A 21,174-nucleotide genomic window follows, 5' to 3' on the forward strand; every position below is an offset into this window, starting at 1 on the left:
TCGCAATCCAAGTTCAACCCATTTTGGGTTCTTTTTAATGTTTACAATAAATTGTTTTGAATTAACATGGATCAGTTTTGGTTTGGCTTTTGGTATTTTGAAGAGAATACCAAATGAAGAAATCAAATACACAGAAGACACAGAGTTCAGAAACCCTGTGGTTTTGATTGCTAGATGTACATACTGTACAGCATACAGTTTGGTTAATAGTCTTCTTTATTTTTGTATATACCTACAGCTAAAGCCAGTTTATTGAAGAGTCAAAAGAAGGTACAAAAGAGCTGTTAAATATCTTCAAATGCAATTATGGGAACTCACAAAGAAGCCAACCAATGTAATCAAATATTTTAATTATGCCAATTGCAGCCATGTAGTAACATTTCTCCCTTCTGCTCCAGCCCCAGAGCGACTTGTTTTGAAGGTGATGTTCATCCACTGCTCTATGGCAGGAGTGAAAACATTTGTATGTTCTTTTCTAAGTTGGGAAAAAAAACACATTTTTACAGATTCGTAGTCGAGAACCTCAACCAAAACAAAATGTAAATAATAATTTGATTTGCTAAATTGCCATTAGAGAAAATAAGATTATTATTTACTTCACTGCTAAGATGACATGGGATACTAGTGTTGTTATTTTTTGCATAGCTAGCCCATGGCTGCTATTCTGCGGTTTTCTCTTCTGAGTTACCAGACAGCGGATTTTATGGTAAACATGACAACATGGTTACTACGGGGGCTGCCTAAAAGCTCTAGAATCTAGGGATAGATGGGATGACCTCAGACCTGTCTGGGTGGAGTCTGCATGATCTTGCCCATGTTTGTGTGCGTTTTTTTCTGCAGGCTCTGGTTTCCTCCCACCTCCCACAGATGTGCTGTTTGGGTTTTAGTGACTTTCTCGACATGTGCTTTCAGTCCTGCCTTCGCCCATATGTTTTGTAAAAGCATTCTGGCTTGTTACTGGGTTCCCAGGGCTGGTTTCCTACAGACTGATTATCCCTAATTTTGGAGCTGCCCAATATTAATTTTAGGTAAGCTTGTCTGGGACTTGGGCTAATCGCACTCTGTGAAACAAGCTTGAAAGTTCTTCTGCAGGCTAGGGTGGCCCTAATAAGTTGGTGTGACTGCAGGTTGGCTTTCTGATTGGCTGGTTAGCTGTCATGGGAATGGGAGCACATGCCTTATTCTGACTGTCTGGGCAGCTTGTCCGCAAGCTGCTCAAGGGCCAGTGTCCATCCTATAAAAGGATCTTGTGAATGCCTCACAGTGCGCTAGTTGTCGGCGAAAGGTTGTTGGGCTTTGAGTTCTGATTACCTTAAAGGAAACCAATTAATAATAACTTATTATTGTAAAAACGTATTAAAATAATAACTTCTTATTATTTTTAAACTTTGTTAAAGAAGGTACAAAGTTTTTTTACTGCAGTGTTATGTCAAATATATGTGTCAAAACATCTTGTTAAATTGAACCATACCTATACATCACCTATGAACAGCTTTCATACAGGAATGAGTCTATTTATAGAATGTGAATTTTCCTGTAATCGCTTTATTCTATTGACTGGAAAATTACTAATGAAGAATATGTTAATCACAATGGCAACAAAACCAATTCAATTTACGAATAAGGAAACAAGTTAGACAAATGTCTTCCTTCTGTCACATATAAGGTTGTAGAAACAATAACTAGAATTTAAGATTAGATCACTTTATTGTCTATATACAATTTCTTGTATTAGGAATTTGTCTTTTCACATGCCCCAACTTCCTCTCTAGGAGACACACAGAAAGGGAGAGAAGCTTGTGGTCATAGCACAGGGTCAGCCATTTATACGGCGCCCCTGGAGCAGTTAGGGTTAAGGGCCTTGCTCAGGGGCCCAACGGAGGAGGATTCCTCTGCCGGCCGCAGGATACGAACTGGCAACCCTCCTGCCACAGGCACAGATCCTTAGTCACAGAGCCACTGCACCCCCCAAAAATAGGGGATGATCTTAATGGTACAAGATTACAGGTGATAATTTATATACTGTATATAGAAAATCCAGGTTAAAGTTAAACTTTTAAAGTGCTTAAATAAGGGATGGCAGTAATGGATACATACAGAGCATATGGTATGGCAGACATATTTTTAGCAGTGTCTAATTCATATCAATGACTTAGATTCTGGCATAGTAAACCGGTCAAACTAAAATAGAAGGATCAGCAAATTCTGTAGGAGCCGCATAATAAATTTAGTCAACTGATTTGGACAAAACTCTACACTGGGCAAACACTTGGCAGATAACATTTTATGTAAACAAGCGCAGAGTGTTAGATACAGTAGCACAAAATGTACATTACAGATATGAAATAGGAAACAGATAAATTTACCTCTGATGGATTCTTCAGAATCCAGACTAAAACACAAGCCAGGGGACACAAGTGGAGAGTAGGGGAACGTCATTGAAAACTGGGAACACTTTTTAGGCACCTTTTAACACAAAGGGTTGTGGGAGACCGGAGCAAGCTGCCCAGACAAAAGCTGCCAAAGCTGATACCTTATCTTCCTTCGAGAAACAGCTGGGTGACATTTTCAGATTACTGTGCTAGCCACCACACGAGCTAGATGGGCTTCAAGTCATTTGTTCTGTTCATATTCATGTGCTGTTTGGCATCTGCCAAAGACTTAGAATGACGCTAATGCCAAAAAGAAAAATCCAGGCCTCCCTTTATATATTTTGCAGCTGCTCTGCAATAACTGTGTTCTGTTTTTCATGTTCCGACATGTCCTGTTTTAAATAAGCACCCATGGCAATTTAACAGCAATCTGCCTCTTCCCTTTCATTGTGTTCCAGTCATTCCTTTTTTTTTTGGAGGTGTGCCACAGAACCCCTCATCTTCAAAGACTTATTGCAGATGGATGATTCACAGTTCTAAGATTCTGCAGCCATCACTCCCCAGCCTTAGAGCACAACAGCTGTATTCCAGGAATCAGGGTGCCACAATGGCTTTGATTCTGAAGCCACACAGCCTCTGCATGTTTGTGCCCTAATTACTTTATGGTAAACCTATAGCGCCACTTTGCACGTTTTTTTTTTAAAACACACAAAAAATGTTTTTCGCCCATGTACACGCTAACATCCCGAAAACAATGGATTTCAGGTTTTAAGTCTGTGCTGTTTTAGTTCTGTGTTGCGTTGCATGTATCTTAGACAACTCTAAATCATCACAGGGGGTCATAAAAGGGCTCAATGAAAACCTCACGTTTTGATTTCACGAGCTGACCCATCCAAAAATGGCCGAATGGATGTCTTTTTTTAAAACCCTTTGGATATGTTCATATAGGTTGAGCTATTTCCTCTAAAACTCAGAAACCAACCATCGTTTGGCAATCTTCATATAAATGCACACATCACGCGGGCAGAGTAACCCCATCACAGATTAACAGTTAAAAGCACGTTGCAGCCCATTCTTTAATTTTCCAGCACACACAGATGCAAGGGTCCTTTCTTATGAATTTTGCAACGGTTTTATCTAAATAAGGGAGAATGCAAGCAATGTTCAGATGTACATGGAAAAAGCAACATTTCCTGCCTATTTCAATATACGCTTCAAAATGCAGCTCTGAGTCAAAAGGACATCCACTTCTTTATTACAGAACTGATGTTACAACAGTTAGCTATCCACTACCAGACACGGCTGCTGGCTTTCCACACAGGTCCGAGTCTGTAGCAGTGTCAGGCACGTCAACAACCGAGGATGCTACTCTCTTTTACAGACACTCCCGGGAGCTCTGTGAGGTTGGCCCTCTGAAAAACAGCAGAAATGATGAAAGCCACTGCGTTCGTCAGTGCTCCACTTGTGCTGGTTTGTGTCATTGAAAGTAGCATTTGTGCTGCTTTCGATTCCAAGATATAGCGCCTGATGTTTCCGGGGGTGTGACGTCACTCGGTCCCCCTACAATGGCGCAGGATTGGTTAGTGCTGTGTTTGTGCCAGTTTGATTAATTTAAAGTAGCTTTCCAGTTGCTTTCATCCCTGAGATATAGTGCCTTCTTTTTTCGGGGTGTGACACCATTCAGCCCCCCTACAACAGCACAGGAGATCTTCACGGACCTCTCTCCAAGACCACTGCTGGAACTTTCTGGGTTGTGAACTTTCAGTTTTTGGTTACCAGCTACAACACATGCTAGCCAGAGTCTGACCCCGCCAAGTCGACTTCAAGAGATTTCTCCTGATACTCTGTTACTCTCTGCCACAACTCGTCACGAGAGTGGTACTCCTCTGAGTCGACTTCAAGAGCTTTCTCCTGAGACTCTGTTACTCACTGCCACACCTCGTCACGAAAGTGGTACTCCTCTGAGTTGACTTCAAGAGCTTTCTCCTGAGACTCTGTTACTCTCTGCCTCACCTGATCATGATGGTCCAACTCCTCTGAGTTGACCAGGATCATTCACTTCCTGACTTGTAAATAGGGAAACTGGTTGCACACAGATGATGCCATTCCCATCAATAACCACATGTGCACCCATGCAGTATGCACCCTCCCTCTGCCCGGTTACTCTACATAACCTATGAAAATCATGCCCCTTTTCTGAACAAACTGACCAATAGGTTTGCCTTATTTGCGTGTGTATCACGAGACACTGTGACAGGTTTATCTGAGCATCACATATTGCATTGAAACTTGTATGGTGTTTCTTGTCTGGAGACCAGTAGTATGATGACTGAAGAATCAATCTCAATATCAATATCAACCAGTAGTATGATAACTGAACTTAAGAACGTAAGAAATGATTATCTGAATCAGAAAAATAAAAATAAAATATAAATATCAAAATGTTTTCTAAATATGATTTCCACAGTCGCATTACAAATTCTTGTATTTTTCACAAAGACTAAAGGTTTGCTAAGTGTTTTCATGTACAAAGATTCTGTAACCTTAGAAATTCAGTCATTTCAGTGCTCAAGGCTTTCCAGAAAATTCCAGTTATTTCCTGCAGAAAGTCAAAGGTAATGTTGCTGTGGTTACTTTCTCTCCTAGCTTACCCATGGTGTCAGCCTCTAGACAATCTACAATCCAAATTACAGAGGAGCAGGAGACTAGCAACAGGATAATTGTGGAAAAAGTAGTTATTTATAAAATCAGTTTATGTGCAGTGTCCTAAAATAAAGACTTGTCAGATGGTGGAGATTCTCAAAGACGAGATGGGTGGAAAGAAGCGATGTGTCAGGAAGTTTCATGAAGCTCCAAGGATGCAGTGGAACATTGAAAAGACCCTGTGCTAAATATTGATCAGGCCATGTTCTGTTTGGGGTTTGAGTTCCAGATGACTTAATTGATTAATTGAACTAATAAATCAGTCACAAAAACACTTCCTATTCTTACTGTCATGTCCAACAGAAAAGCATTGAGAATAATCTTCCCATTTGATGAAGTTTAGGAAGGAGATTCCCAGAAAACGAACACACATGGCCATTCAGAAATTACTCCTCGAAAACATTGCAGATTGGATTAAATGATACCAGAGCCTAAGACTTAACAGGTCTTTGGCTTGAAATGTATTGTAGAGTGCACAGAAGAAAAGGATACATTTTGTTTTTCTTGTTAAATTGCGTGTAAAATAAAGTCAAATATGAGTTATATTGTATATAGAAGATCACATGGCTGGTCTGAGCCATTAACCTATGACTTAAGAGTATCACACCACATCCTGCATGGTTTCCCCCTCTAAACACACCTCCCTGAAAGCATAACAATGGGACATGAACTTGTGTAATTCCCAAAAAAGCAGGCTATCCTGTGTCGGTCAGTGCTCAAAGCAGGTTCTGTTCTAAGGGTGTGTGTGTGAGACAGGCTCGGATACACACGAGGTTGCCATAACAGAGAGAACTCAACCATGCTTGCCGGCTTAATGTGCAAGTGAACCTGAAGTGCAATGATGACATTCTCTGAATATCTTCAAGCCCCCTGGTAGGCTGTCCTCCGAAAAATGTTCAGACATAGTGAGTGGTGGGGAGGGGGGAAGCTGGGGTTGTGGGTGAGAGAGAGCTGTCAAGGCTGAGTGAAAAAAGCCCCTGCCTTCCTTATAACTCTGTTGCTGCTCTATTACACAAGATACCACCCACTTCCCTTCTGGAACACTAATAAACTGTCTGCGTGGTGACACTGTAAAAAAAAAATGCATAGAGATTAAGTGGAAGTAGACTAGCATGAGATCATGCAAGATCTGGCTCATTAGCTGCACTTAATATAGGCTGTCAGAAGGGCCATCTGTTCCAGTGCTGTTTGTGCCAGCGATGATGTGATTCTGGCAGCCATGTTTTTTTTCTGTTTAGCTCTTTTTTTTTGCAATGTGTGTTTTTTTAATTAGGAAGGTTGGGAGGGATTTCGATTAAAGACAAGACAGTTTTATTGGGCTCACTTTGGCCTTGTTAAAGAGGAACTCTCTGTAACCAAAGCGCAGCTTTTATCCTCACTTCACCTCAGCTCCTCTTTTTTATTTCCAGCTGCCTGGTACTCTGACTTTTATCAGGTTTTAGTCCCCCTTTCTTTCTCTCCCTCCTTCACAGATGCAGCCGTTGCTGTGTCTGTTGTTTGCTAAACCTGGGACCTTCTCCTGAAAGACCATCCGCACTATCTCAGGCTCTGTAGGTAAGGGGATTTCCAAAAGGTCATTCATTTAAAACCTATTTCAGTGTAGAAAAGCTGACACACACAAGAGACAAAGCTAGAAATGAAAATTGAAGATAGCTGGGTAATCAAACGTCTTCCTATTGTTATTTAACTGCACAAACAACCACATTTTGAGGTGTCTAGTCCTCATGGTAACTGAAAGTAACATGAGAGGCTTGAGAGAGGTTAGGCTGAAAAGGCAGATCTAACACTTCACCCCTCGGAGGTAAAATAAAGAAAAATATTTGTCAGCCCAGCTTTAGCTCAAAGCCCCACTGGGAAAGGGTTCAAGCAGTAAACTTCACAGTCTGCCAACTTCACCACATTTTGTTTAGAGGAGCACTGTGGATTAGTGTGTACGTGCCATTCCAACTTCCCTGCAACAGTGTGACCTCATTTGAGTTAGGGCAGACAGTCAAACTCCAGACCTCAGCTGGAAGGGTTGGGGACTTTTTATTGCAAGCTGTATGCTCTTAAAGGTAATTATGACGAGCTCTGTACATCTCAGTTCCACACAGAGCAGTTAATCTAGAAAAGCTGGGTTAACTGTTCTTGATCAAATACTATAAGAAACAAAATCAAGCAAACAAAGAAAACAAAACACTCTCCTCTGAGTGATGCTCTTACTTTTTTTTTAGGCCATAGTTTTCTCTTTGAGTCTTTGCTCATATTAATAGTTCACTAGTAGGAAGGAGAACATTTTACAGGTTTTAAAATTATTTTTGTTTTTCAGCATTTTAAAATTAATTCCTCGGGGTAATTTTTCAGTTCTGAAAAGGACTACTGGATTCAAGGACTACAGCTATACCTTCTTTTTTAGTAAAATCACTGCTTTTCGTGTTTGCATATGCGGTACTTTACTTAGAATGCCTGAATAACATTAATTTGTCAGGGAAGAGCTATTCTTTTATTCTTGTATATCAATTACACTCCTGAGACCTGTTGCACTCTACTAAACAAGATACAGCAAAGGTAGAATAGTGACAACTTACTCTCACTTTCAGGAGAGCTCCTTTTATCTTGTATTATTCCACAGTCGTATTTGATTTGATAACGCAAATGGCAAAATCTGAATTACTGTCCATCTTTGGAACATGCTAACTTTCATTTTCATATCTTGTAAAAAGGCATTGTAGAAGGAGAAATGTTGGAATGAGATGAATTTTAGAATGAGGGTGAACAGCTTCTCCAAAGATAGACTTACAGGGAATAACCTAATTTCAGATTTTGGAATATTTAATAATTTAGCTCCAATCCTTTGGTTTTATTAAATGAAAGTCTGAAGAAAAGGTGATACATGGGATGTAACACTAACAGTACAATTTATCAGCCAGCAGAAGACAAATAGGGGAATTTCTCTGTTTTCATGTTGTGCTTGGTGGCAAAACCCATTACTTATTATGAAGTATTGTTCTAGGGTACTGCTGTGCCAGTGAGTCACAAAGACGATGGCATCACTCTCAGCCTGGCCTTTTGAGGAATGCAGAGTGACTGCCAGAACTTTAAAACTACACGAGACTTTGCATGCAGCTTCATAGAAACCTCTTCTCCCTTGTTTCTTACTGAAAAATAACACCAACCCACAGAGCTTAAACCTGGCTTTTGGGAGCTCGATAATGCGATGTTCACGGAATGAACTGAAAGCACAGTAAACAATTTTTAGAAAGCTTCAACTGGAAATAAAAGCTTTTCTGCTGTAGATGGGTGTGTTCATTTTAAAAGACCCACAGAGAGATGACTGCATCTGAGATTATTTAGTTTCTGCAAAAAGAACATCATAGGTCTTTAAGGGGAGTTTCTCATGACTGCATTCTTGTGAACTGCCCAGCTGTGAGGGAAAATAAAGAAAAGGTCTTTCTGTATCTAATTGTATTATTTTTTTCTGATAATAAAAATAAACAGACTTTTCAAAACAAAATGCACACAATCCCTGAATTTAATTGTGTGGCACATGGGGAAAGATTTAATAAATTCCAGATTGATCAATTATGAATGGAAAGATGAGACTTAAACGTGCTGTTGGTTTGCAGGCTTGCTAAGTGAACAGTGAAAAAATAAGCCTAGGCTCTGTGATCTGTGATCTGTGATGAGACGTTCTCATGCCAACGAAGACTTGAGGGAATTTTCAGATTCAGGCGCTGCTTCGCTTGCGAATGCGACCGAGCAAATTGACAAAGTTTTGTGTTGTGTTTAAAGAAACACATGTGTTGCAACAGAAATCATTAAATTTAAATCATTCTCTCCCCAAGCAAAGAGTTTTCTCAGTGACGGAAAATATACAGGCAAATTGCATGAAAATAGAATGCAATCCTGTAAAAAATCTTACATTTACAAAGGTGTATGGGACCTTCAGCAGATTATTTTGCACTATTCAAGAAAACAGAAACTAATTGTTATCATATGAATAAGAAACACTTAATTTACTGGTAAAAATTATTTGTGATAAAGCTGTACATTGTACATATAGTTCAGCTGGAAATGTTTAATTTGTATCCTAAGTAAGGAATGAGGGAATAATTCCAAAGGATATTGATCTTATTTACATTATTACATGCTTGTTTTATAGTTATTTCTTTGCTTAGGCATTTTTTGTTTCTAATTTCAAAATATTTTGCATCACGTTTAAAACTCGTACTTTTAATCATTCTGAGAGGTTTTTATTCTTATTGTGAATACAAACAACTCGGTAAGTAGATTTGAAAATTATTCTTAAACTGTTTGAAAGTTTGTTGCTGGGTGATATTACTAGTATAAGCTCCTAAACTTAGAACTTTCTAGATTTAAAATTATTTTTGCCATTAATTTCCCTTTTTTGCAGGAGTTTAACAATTTACCCAAAGCTTTAACTCCAGTATATTCTCAGATACTAAAAACAGTTGCAGTCTATTACTGTTGAAGAGAAACACATCATATTATCATGAAATTATATATTTATTTTATTTTCTTTTTTACTATTCAATGAAAAGAGGGGTGAATGTCCATGAAAGTTTTCAATACAGTACACAAGCAATATACTACACTGTGTTCAGAGCTTTGGTAAATTTTAATTTTAATGTAGAAAAGTAGCACATAGTTGAAGAATAAGCCTGCACAATGCAAGTGTAAATTATGCAATTATGTTCTTAAGCCTGTACATTAATGGATCTGTTCTTCCTCTCTACATATTAAACACAAAATATTAAAAAGTTTATGTTGTTGAAATTGTGCATACTTTGTTGACTTTATAAACATTAAAAGGTAAGACAATGTCTAAAAGACAAAAAAACAATTCCCAGAGAAAGAATTCCACATAATAAATAAACACACCTCATAGTAACATATTTCTTAAATATCTTCTCAAATATTTTAACATTGCAAAGGCAATTCTGAGGCAGAATTAATGAAGAATTATTCAGCAAATGTATATAACACTACCAGGGAAGGGACAAGACAAACATAAAATAAATGCTCAGTAAAATAATTATACAAAGAAAGACATAAAACCATATTGGAGGAGTCTTCGCACAACGGGTGTTATTTTTTTGTTCTTTTTTGAGCCCTTTCTTCCTCATAATCCGACCAAGTGGCTATTAACTGGTACTGTGCTTTTCTGGGGAATAAAAACACACAATGTTTTTGTTTTTCAAGAAACGACACTCAAAACTAGTTCGTTTCTGGTCCCTCTCTCCCTCTCCAGTCTGATGAAGTCTCAGCCCTAGGGAATGAATTCTGAAATGAGTCTTTGTCATGAAAAAAAAGAAGAAGAAGATGACGACGAAGAAAAGGAAAGAAAGTTACCAGAGGCAAAACCGTGAGCTTTATACAGGTACCTCTACAGCTTTAAATAAGAGCTCATCAAAGGCACTTCTGTGACTCTGCAAGCATACGTAGAAAGTTCCCACCCTTCTGCCAAAGGCGAGTAAACAGTTGTGGTGGCTGTTAGTCATTTATGGAAAGCAGGGAAGGAGTGGAGTGTGAAAATAACATCCATATTCTGCAGATGGTATCATTACAGTGACGCCCCTTGCCCATAGGGCAAACAGGCTGATGCAATCAGGTTGTAGAGGCCAGACAGGTGTTTTGAAGCTATGACTCAGCTGCCTTTCCCTCAGTATAAAGTACACATCTTACAGTGCCTCAGGCTGCTCTCAGATTAACAAGAAAACAGGCTGAGCAACAGTACATGGGAGCAGGAACCTGCCTGCCAACATGGAGGGCTAGCCTTCAATTACTGAGTTAAAGATGAAGGGCATCTCATTACACAAAAGACTTCTGCAATTTGGCTGCTTCTTGTACCAGTGTTGTTTTTCTCCTCCATTAAAAATAGTTTCCTCCATTATTTTTTTTTTGGGGGGGGGTGGCAAGTATTGCGTTTAATATGAATATGTAACAGGGAATTTGTTTTAAAAAATGCGGTCTGAAAGCCAATTATTTAAATATTTTCCCGTTTTACAGTGAAAATCTCCTTCTTTGGCCAAATGTATTGGAATTATTACCTTCAGTAATTTTCATCTCTCCTATTAGTTGTAATTATTCTCAGTGGTACCCTGATAATTAAAGGCCAGTATTACCATAATGCCATCAGTGATTATAGTAACAAGAAAAATAAAATCTCTTAACCTAATTATTTGTTAAAAAATGGATCTAGTAACACGCATGCAAGCTTGAACTCATTTAAACTTTCTTGTACAGTGAATAATAGTTTGCTCACTTTCAGAAACTCTTTTTCCCCAGTGCATATCTAAATATATCAGGAAACAACTGCTTAGTGTGTCTGTCTGCTATGTTAACTACAGACTCTTATGTCATTAACAAAAAAGACCACCAATAATGTGTTTATGTTGAAGTAAACCACTGCAGAGGGTGTTATTAAAGATTACAATCTGAAATTGCAGCTAATCACAGTTTAGTCATAGTTTATTGGGACTTGCTCAGGCAATCCTCCAGAAACAAGAAGTGGAAGAGGACTTCCCCCCAGTTTGCTTTAAAGAGCTTTTGAAACACATGCCATTTTCTGTTTGTATTCCCCCTTAAGTCTGATATTAAACTGCCTTGATATTTTAATGATGGATTGGTTCCAGGTTTATCAAGATGACGCATTGAATCTATGGAATCTGTTTTGCCCAGAAAAGTCCTAAATTACCAGCTACACTGATAAAGTTCTCTGCATTTTGGCTAATCCATAAAAGTTTCATGTGCTCCTTTTTATCCGCAACCCAAAAAAGGAGGATCATTTTCAATAGTCTTTTTAAAGGATGGTTGACTACCATCACAATAATAAAAATTCCCCTACTTTTGCTATCAGTCATTGTAGTAAATCATGGGCCAATCCTATGTGCCTGCCTACACTTCCGTTGTGTTTAGGAAATATGTTCAAAAGGGGCTTCCTGGAATATTTTTCATATGCATTTTAGAATTTTATAGGTCTGTACCTGAGATAGTTACTTCCATATTTCTAGAGATAATTAAAAGAACAAATGTTTTGTTTTTTTTCTTATCCAATACAGAGAAACGATTCAGTTTTTTAACCCTGTAATTTTAATGGCAGGTGTAATGGTTAGCATTGCTTCAGTGCATCGCTTGGTCTGGGTGCTGCACCTGGGGTGCTATCTGCATGGAGTATTCTCTCCCAATGTTTGCGTGTTTCTTGTGGGTGCTCCGGTTTCCTCATAGTCCAAAGAAATGCTGGTAGGCTAATCGGCTTCTGGGAAAGTTGGCCCTGCCGTGAGTGTGTGTGTGTCTGGGTCTGTGTGTGCCCTGCGATGGACTGGTGTCCCATCCAGGGTGTACCCTGCCTTGCGCCTGCTGCTTGCTGGGATAGGCTCCAGCTCCTCCATGACCCTGAATTGGATGAAGCGGTTAGAAAATGGATGGGTGGATGGCTTTTAATGGCATTTACCACAAAGGTTCAAAAGTTGAAGGAGGGAAACGGCTTATGTGCTGTTTTTATCCGAGTTGTATACATAATTGCCTGTGGGATTGCCTGTGTTTGCTCGGTATGGTGTGCTGTCCCCTTTTCCTCTTTGTGTTTGCTTCCCTCTCCTTATAAAGTTGTGGGAGGCAATTATCACTCTTCGAATGACATGCTGTTTGCCTGGACAACTCTTACACAATTACCACACAGTTATGCAACACCTAAGCAGTGTGGACGTGTTGGGCCAGTTGGAAACCATACCTGGATGAGAGGAAAGATAAAAGAGAAAGGAAGGAGGGACAGCTGTCCGTGCCAATTGAGAATGTGCATGCAATCATGGTCCTCTAGTTGCCAACAGTTGTTTGTCTGCCTACCTCCCAATAATCAACTGGACACTTCCACTTCTCACTTAAGTCCTGGTGTCCCAGCTCATGTGATGAACATCCCTGGGGTGGATTAACTGGCCAGCAAGAGAATATAAGAACCCCAGTCAGCGAAGGCGAAGGCTGGGGCTCTTTCTTCATTCTTTGCCCTGTTTCCCTGTTGCGGATGACAGGGCAGAGGACGTGTAATGGAACACATGGTTTGAGACTGTCAGGACGTGAAAAGACTCTAGAATAGACACCATGTGTGGGGAGGATGGTTCTAGCACTTTGCTAGTTGGCTAAACTTTCTGCAAATACTCTCCATTGTGACTTCTCTCTGACTTCATGGCCAGGCTCTCCTCAGACATCTACTGTAAGTTTTGTTTGTGAAGCAAACTAATTCAATCCTGCCTCTAACCCATATTGAAACAGAGTTTGGACAAAGTACTGCAAAAAAACAAACATTGGTGGCATTCCTTCACCTTACAGGAACATTTTGCACTTGTTGAGTGTGTTTGTGTTTTCAGCAATTAATTGACAGGCTTCAAATAGTCAGAAGCAGAAGCAGTAATGTTAATACCATCAAGTTTCAAATTCACAGCCAGCTAGTGACATGACCCGGGCTCAACCCCCACACAGGTGATGGGATATATGGGTTAAACCAGTTAGGAGGCCCAAAGAGAATGTTTTAACCCTGTTGCATACAACACATAATGTATATACAGGGAAATTCCTGCAGTGTAATGGGTTCTACTATAACACATCTGCATTGATGGAAAAACATGTTTTTTTAGTTTTGTTGAAAAGATACAGGCCCACGTGTTAAAAGCATATCGACATTTTTAATAAGCACATCAACGTCAACTATGATGACAATATTTCCACTTGATTTGCTAACTGCAGATTATTCATATAACGCATTCACGTTCGTTTGTAATTCAACATGTTATTCTGCTGTGTTGTGCAGTACCTCAGTTCCATCTTGTTTCCGTGTTATGAGGTACACCGCTCCCATGTCCTGCAAGTGACACATATGGGGTGATAATAATAATAATAATAATAATAATAATTGCTTACACTTATATAGCGCTTTTTCTGGACACTCCACTCAAAGCGCTTTACAGGTAATGGGGACTCCCCTCCACCACCACCAATGCGCAGCATCCACCTGGATGATGCGACAGCAGCCATAGGGTGCCAGAACGCTCACCACACACCAGCTATCAGTGGGGAGGAGAGCAGAGTAATGTAGCCAATTCATAGATGGGGATTATTAGAAGGCCATGATTGGTAAGGGCCAATGGGAAATTTGGCCAGGACGCCAGGGTTACACCCCTACTCTTTTCGAGAAACGCCCTGGGAGTTTTAATGACCACAGAGAGTCAGGACCTCGGTTTTACGTCTCATCCGAAGGACGGCGCCTGTTTACAGTATAGTGTCCCCGTCACTCTACTGGGGCATTGGGACCCACATGGACTGCAGGGTGAGCGCCCCCTGCTGGCCCCACTAACACCTCTTCCAGCAGCAACCTTAGTTTTTCCCAGGAGGTCTCCCATCCAGGTACTGACCAAGACTCACACCTGCTTAGCTTCAGTGGGTTGCCAGTGGTGAGTTGCAGGGTGATATGGCTGCTGCTGATGATTTCATGTTCTGGAATGAAACACAGTCCTAAGTGAAAGCTGCTCGTCAGGCTTATTTCAACTTTCCACTGTCAAGCCTTCAGGAAACGACTGACGAGGGAGAGCTCCCATTCACTTCAGGTTTCAGTTACAACACAAGTGGTTTCCATTTCCTTGTCTTGACTCTTGAGAATCCAATAACCACCTCTCCCAGCTTTAAATCTGGAAAAAAAGTTTGAGATTACACCTCTATGGAGCTGGATCCACTGATACAAGCAGGCGCACGGCAGTATTTTGGTAATGAGAAGGGGTGCTCTTTCAAAACCTTGAGAGGGAGACATTGTAAAATTAAAGCAGACATGAAAGACCCACAAGCTGGATCTTGGTATCACCCTCTAATGCCAAGATTATATTACATTTGTGATACATGTGCCTGAGGAATATTTATTTTGGTGCACTCTGGTATTCTTATGGCCCAGTGCAGTAAAGCACAGTGAAACCATACGAAAATCGCAGAAAATTACAAACATCCTTTGAACAAATGTACACTGTTGTAAAACTATGGCTCTTATATTCCTTCTCTGCAGCTTGCAAATCGAGATTACACCAAGGGAGAATAAACTGAACCCAAGGGATAATTTTCTGTGTAATTAAAAATTCAGTTTAATCTTTTTTTTGTTGTTGTTTGTTTCAGAACCAGAAACGCTCACTGTGTTTTTTGTTTTGTTTTGGCGAACAACAGTCAGCCATCAGAGAAACAGAAATCAAAAGGGAGTGTTTTATTACAAGCGACCATGGTTTCAATAAGCCGGGATAGAAGGATAAGTAGTATCGTAGTATCTCCCCCCTCCCCGCCGCCCCCCAGCAGTTTCCATTTTTAGGACACGGACAAAGGACAGATGGCCTGCGGGGACCTCGACCGCCGTGAATCTGACGGCATGTTGAGGCTGGTGTGTAGCTCGTCGTTCCAGCCTGAGGCACCTTTGTCTCATTTTAGGTGGATGGCTGGAGACGGTGAATGCTTTAAAAAAAATGCTACGACTTGGGGAAAAAAAAGTAGAAAAGCAAAGCCGGAGAAGCGGCGGAGAGGCCCCAGGGCACACTGACTGATGATGAAAGCGATAAGCAAGCTGAATCAGTCACATGCAAATTGTACTGTACAGCCAGTCTGCATTTCCCAGAATTGTTGTTCTGTGCTACGGTTGGGCATGCCCACCCACCAGAGCAACCTTTCAGGGTCACATGGCTGTTCTCTCTCTCTTTTTTTTTCGTGAAAGCACCGCCTCCTTGTTCGGAGCAATGTGAGGTCACCCGGTTGTTTGTTCAGATGGCTCTGAAGAGGAAATGAGAAGCATGAGCTCATGTTAACCCTTCACAAGTGGTAAAAAACTGAACCGCAGCCGCAGTAGTTTCCGAGCTGCGCAATTTTCTTTAGGAAGTTTTCTCCTGCTTCTCATAAAAAGTCCATCCTACCCTCTTGCCCCTCCGTGAACCTCATCCTAAACTGCTCAATGTCAATGTTCTCAGGAAAGGGCTGCTTGTTTTTAGAATCTTTATAAGCTTGAACACCAGTGCTTGGAGCACTATATTAAACACTATATTAAAAAATACAGTTGCCTTCGATGGAAATAAAAAAGAAAAGAAAAGCATGCTGACATGATTAATGAGCACAAGAGCTTTTGTTGTATATTTTATGCCTAAAAGTTTAACCATGCAGTGAGTGCTGATTACCTATTTAGAATTATAATATAGAATTCCTATAAATTAAAACTTTGGTTACTATGTGGAAAGGTTACTGAAACTGAAAAGATAGTCAGATACATATCTAGACTTATATGTACATATAGATTTATATGCACATAATTACATCTATGTAAAGATATAACATATGTATACAGAAATAATAGCTTACTGTATATAGCATATAGAAATAAAAGGTAAAATGTATGTATTACAAATCTAAATATGGATACTGGTAAAACTTAAAAACAGTTATAAACATTTCTGCTGGGAAACTCAAGAACAGTTTGTCATTTCTTGTGCCAATCATGCTGTCGGAGCTATAGGTCTTTGCTAACACATTTAGCACCGAGTCCTTGTAACTGTACGAGTTCCTGAGTCACATTGCATCTCATTGTGCACTGCAATCTCCCTCATCAGCATTTTCCTCAGAGCTTCCTGTGTCAATGAGGTGTAGCCCAGTTCTCTGTTGCTCATGAGGCTAAATGACAAGCTTAGTCAGCAGTTTACAGTCACATAAACTCGGCAGTGATAATGTATTCACAATACCCTGAATGTGGCATTGAGACAAAGAGACACATATAAGAAAAAAAATGTGAATTCACATTAAAATGGCATTCAACCACTGTAAAATACGAAGAAAGGACAGGCGATAAAAATGACACACTTAAAAATGCAATAAGGTTAGCAAATTACTTCCTTTTCTTAATTGATTGTTTTTTGTTCTTTTTTTATTGCATGTATACACAAAAATGATTAATTATAATTCAAGCCCCACAAAAATTAATAATGCAATGAATTATTCTAATTTAAAGACTGGCTCTATTTGTGTCTTGCTGAGCTTGCAGTAAACATGAATACATATTTAACAGCCAAGTCCCTGCTTCAGATTGGCAAATGGTAGAGATTTGCTTTATTTACACATATAGAGTAAGAGCACAAGGATAAGATCTAACAATAAAAAAATAATTGTTTTCAATGTAAAAACATCCAAATTAGGTAAATTAGACCTTCGGAATGTGAATATTGTATCTCTTTCTTCAGCTAAAATCAACAAAGCTTTGGCAGTGACACCACCTGTGTTACAGGAGAACCTTCTACTGTGTTTTCTCACTCTTTCTGTGAGGACAGGTTAGTCATGGATACAAAGGGGGTATTACAAGCACTGTTTTGACTGCTGCCTTTTTGTTCATGTAAAGCAGACATTTGTATGAATAACCATTTTGCTGTGTCACAGACACATCAAGAGAATGTGCAGTATGCAGTTTTGTGTAACCCCCTTTTGTCTCTCTGTTTTCAGTTTGAAAAGGCACATTCATACTCTACTTTGGGGAAGTGTTTTATATAACTATGGTTTAACAATGAAACAGTTCCAAAAAGACTAAAACTTTGGTTGAAAAAACATGTTTTTTCTCCTTGCAAGAACCTGTATTGCTGCAAGAGAAAATAAAGGACGAGTTCTAAACTATTGAGATAAAATTGCTCTGGGCTTCCTGTCTAGTGCCTTTTTCAGTTTTTAGAAAATGGAAGATTGTCAATACTTTTGTAAATGGCTTCAGTTTTGGCAGATACATGATTAAATGACACTGTGAGCATTTATTTGTTCTTGGGCATGTGTGGCTGTTTATTTACAGAGTCTCTTCAATAAATCATCATGACATTCTGTGCCCTTGGAAATGTCAATAGCTTATTACATAATGTAACCTGGAGTTAAAACCACCCTGTGATGAAATTGCTGGAGTAATCAGACGTGATGACCTGAAGATGTTGGGAAAGTCTCAGTTCAAGATCCTCAGCTGGAAAGTTACAATCATAAACCAATATTTATCTATTATTAGGAAACACTGGGAAGCTCTGAGAGGACAAGATTGCTCTACTCTTCAAATGGGATTTGAGTCCATAGCAGGGTAACTGGAAAGGGACAATTTACATCAGAGGTCTTCTTCCTGGTCCAAAAGTGTCAGTATGGTTTTCAGTCAGACTGGCCCCTCAATAAGCAACATCATTTCATTATATTGGCTTAATTGGACCAGATCAACTTCTCAAGGCTCTTCAGATGCTTGTGCTATAAGCAGACTTGACAAACCATCTGAAACACCAGCCCTAGCACCATACAGCAGACCCCACATTTAAAACGTCCAATCAAACGCCACCAGTCCACTCACAAACTAATGTTATGTTATCCAGAAGGGTTACGTGAGCCTAATGAAATGAGGATAAAAGGTTGTGACTTAGCTTTGGCTTGGTATCACTCACAGAATTCCCAAAACCTAACCAGATAATGGGTCCCCTTTACTGACAATGAACTGCATTGTTCCTCTGATTCGGGGACCAATAACTCAGTTCTAGCAGTCAAAATCAACACGCAATCATCTCATTGCAAGCACGACCAATGTTATCTCAACAAAAATTGCTTTTGTCTTAGACAAAATCCCAGATTTAATGTGGGCCGTTAGTGCCAATTGTAAAAGCATCAGATCTGATAGAATTGCCCAGAAGAAGTTTTGGACTGAAAATCATTATTACTGTTCATTGTTGTGGAAAACTTCTCAAAATCCTGAAGCTAGCATTCATAGGAAGAGATTTCATCCAGTCTGCTTTTTCTCACGTAACATAGCTAGTAGAACACTGTTTATTGCTAAAGCTTATTGCATTGCTGCAATATCTATTTTTAATTAAAATGAATTATTTTCACACCAACTAAAACCAAAAAGACAATAATTGAAAAATGTGCTTTTATCTAAGATGAAGTTGGCATACTTGGAATTCAGATTGTTTTATATAAATTGCTTTGCTGTATTAACTTAACTTTTGGCCCCAAACCAATGCTATATTCTGGCCAGTGTATTTTCTGGAACCTGAAAAAAATACAAGGAAAGATAAGTCTGTAAAACACAAAACAGCTGTGTCTGACTTTAAAAATACTTTTACCATAAGTATGCTTACAGTGGCCTCAGTCCAAAGGTATTATGTTTGGAAACATTTAAAGGAACATTATCAACTTTAGCCTTTCTCAGACAACAAGAAATGGCAGAAAAGTTCTGTTGGTGTTTACACTTAAATGAATAAAAGTTTTTCTTACAAGTGTTGTTACATAGCTTTAAACAGTACCTTTATTGTTTCTTACATTTTTAAGAGTATCCTTCTATTTAATTATTTTTTACAGACATCCTAAATTTCATTGCATGGTTTATATTATTTCTTTTAAAGTTTCTTTCTCAAAGGAATTGCTGCCAAATCAACTTTCCACAGCTAGAACCTTATTTAGGTCTGCAATATAGTATATTAACAGGTGTTGCAATAACAATGATGCAATATATCCCAAAAGGAAAGTGTGGGAACTCAGCTGTAACAGTAAGCCTCCTGTTCCTTGTGTTACTAAGGAGCTTTTACATTAAGAAGACATGTGAAGGCTGCTCAACTCACTGATCTCTCACTGCCCCTCTCCACCATCACCACTGCTGACCAAGGCCAGCTCCTCTTGCCTAAACAACATATTCTTGGAATCTTGGGAAGCAGAACAGTTTTCTCTGGCAGACAACTGAGCAGATAAGTCCTTATGTGTATTTATTAATTTGATCAAATAAACAGGATGAACTTGAAAGTAAACACTGGGTGGGTGGGAGCAAAGATCAGTAATGTCCCACGTTACAGACTAGGACACAACATGGCAGTCGACTCGGTTTTTAATACACTTGATTTATGCATTTCAGTCAGGCTAAAGCACATCAACGACATTATCTAACACTATCTGTAGAATCTTTTTTTTTTGCAAACTATACATCTTCTGAAAATCGCAGTTCAAAATTGGTCCTTGTTCGTATATATTTTTTATTTATGCCTTGTCTGGCTTTAACCCTGCGCTAGGTGAGAGGGGATTGGACAGCAGACTGATCTACATGTATCTTTCGGTTGCCACAAGTTATCATTAGCTCCATTCCTGATTGCTCTTGCCTTTATAGAAAGACATACTGCTGTGACAAATTGAAGAAACGGCAAAGAAAATGTGGAGGAGGATAGGCATAAGGAGAAGTAACGTCAACAAAAAGATCATGATTTCCCATGATCACATTATTGCCCAGACTTTGCATTGCTTTTCTGGTTTCATCCTGTTGCAGAAGAAAGTCACAGCTATAATTGAGAAGGAAAAAAATCAGGAAGGAAACTCATTCATAGAGTTTATGGGAAGAATTTGCTATTGCTTAAGTCATTCTTTTTTACTGCTGATTTGAAAACACATTGGCAGTATACATTTCAAAGAGCGTTGCACAAGAAATTTAAGTAAAATTGTCTGATTTGTTTTCTTTGATTGCATCATTTGAAGTCCTGATCTACAATCCTGTGATAACTGGATGGTATTTGGTGCGGCATCCAGGTGGATTCTACACACTGGTGGTGGTGGAGGGGAGTCCCCATTACCTGTAAAGCACTTTGAGTGGAGCGTCCAGAAAAGTGCTATATAAGTGTAAGCAATTATTATAATTATAATTGGCATTTCTGTTTTTAGCATGTGGTCACACCACAAGAAAATGACACCCGTTGCCACACAGAGATAAGGTTAAATGGCTAGTGCATATTAAAAAAAGGTATTCAGTGAATTAAACCAAGAACTTTAAAGAACAATGAGTTTTTTTTAAGATGTAATAAATGTTTGTAATTTTACAGCTCTTGTACAGCAAAATGTCATACGTTGTCATTCAAATCCTTCAGGTTCCTATAGGCAGACTATTGCGACTAATACACTATGTATGACTTGTTGCTACAGAAAAAAATGAAGAAAATACCTTACATTAGGTACAGTAAGTATACGTGTAAAAATATTGACAAAAATGATCTCTCAGTCGCTGTGTAGTACATCATGAGCGAGTATATTCTTTTCCAGGTCCTGAATTTCTATTATCAACTAA

The 21,174-nt window shown here is 39.2% G+C and overlaps 1 long non-coding RNA gene across 2 annotated transcripts in view; it reads left to right on the plus strand.

Moving 5' to 3' along the window:
• The first annotated feature begins 10,348 nt into the window (after nt 1-10,348).
• Nucleotides 10,349-21,174, plus strand: part of LOC107079396 (uncharacterized) — a 32,753-nt gene continuing 21,927 nt past the window's right edge. Inside the window, exon 1 of one of the 2 annotated variants that reach the window (XR_001480366.2) lies at nt 10,349-10,455. This is a non-coding gene — a long non-coding RNA (uncharacterized lncRNA). Of the gene's footprint in view, nt 10,456-19,709; nt 20,733-21,174 lie in introns of those variants that run through there. The other variant, XR_011182308.1, reaches the window with a different exon arrangement.

Source organism: Lepisosteus oculatus, chromosome 17, assembly GCF_040954835.1.
Source record: "Lepisosteus oculatus isolate fLepOcu1 chromosome 17, fLepOcu1.hap2, whole genome shotgun sequence".
Classification (NCBI taxonomy): Eukaryota; Metazoa; Chordata; class Actinopteri; order Semionotiformes; family Lepisosteidae; genus Lepisosteus; species Lepisosteus oculatus.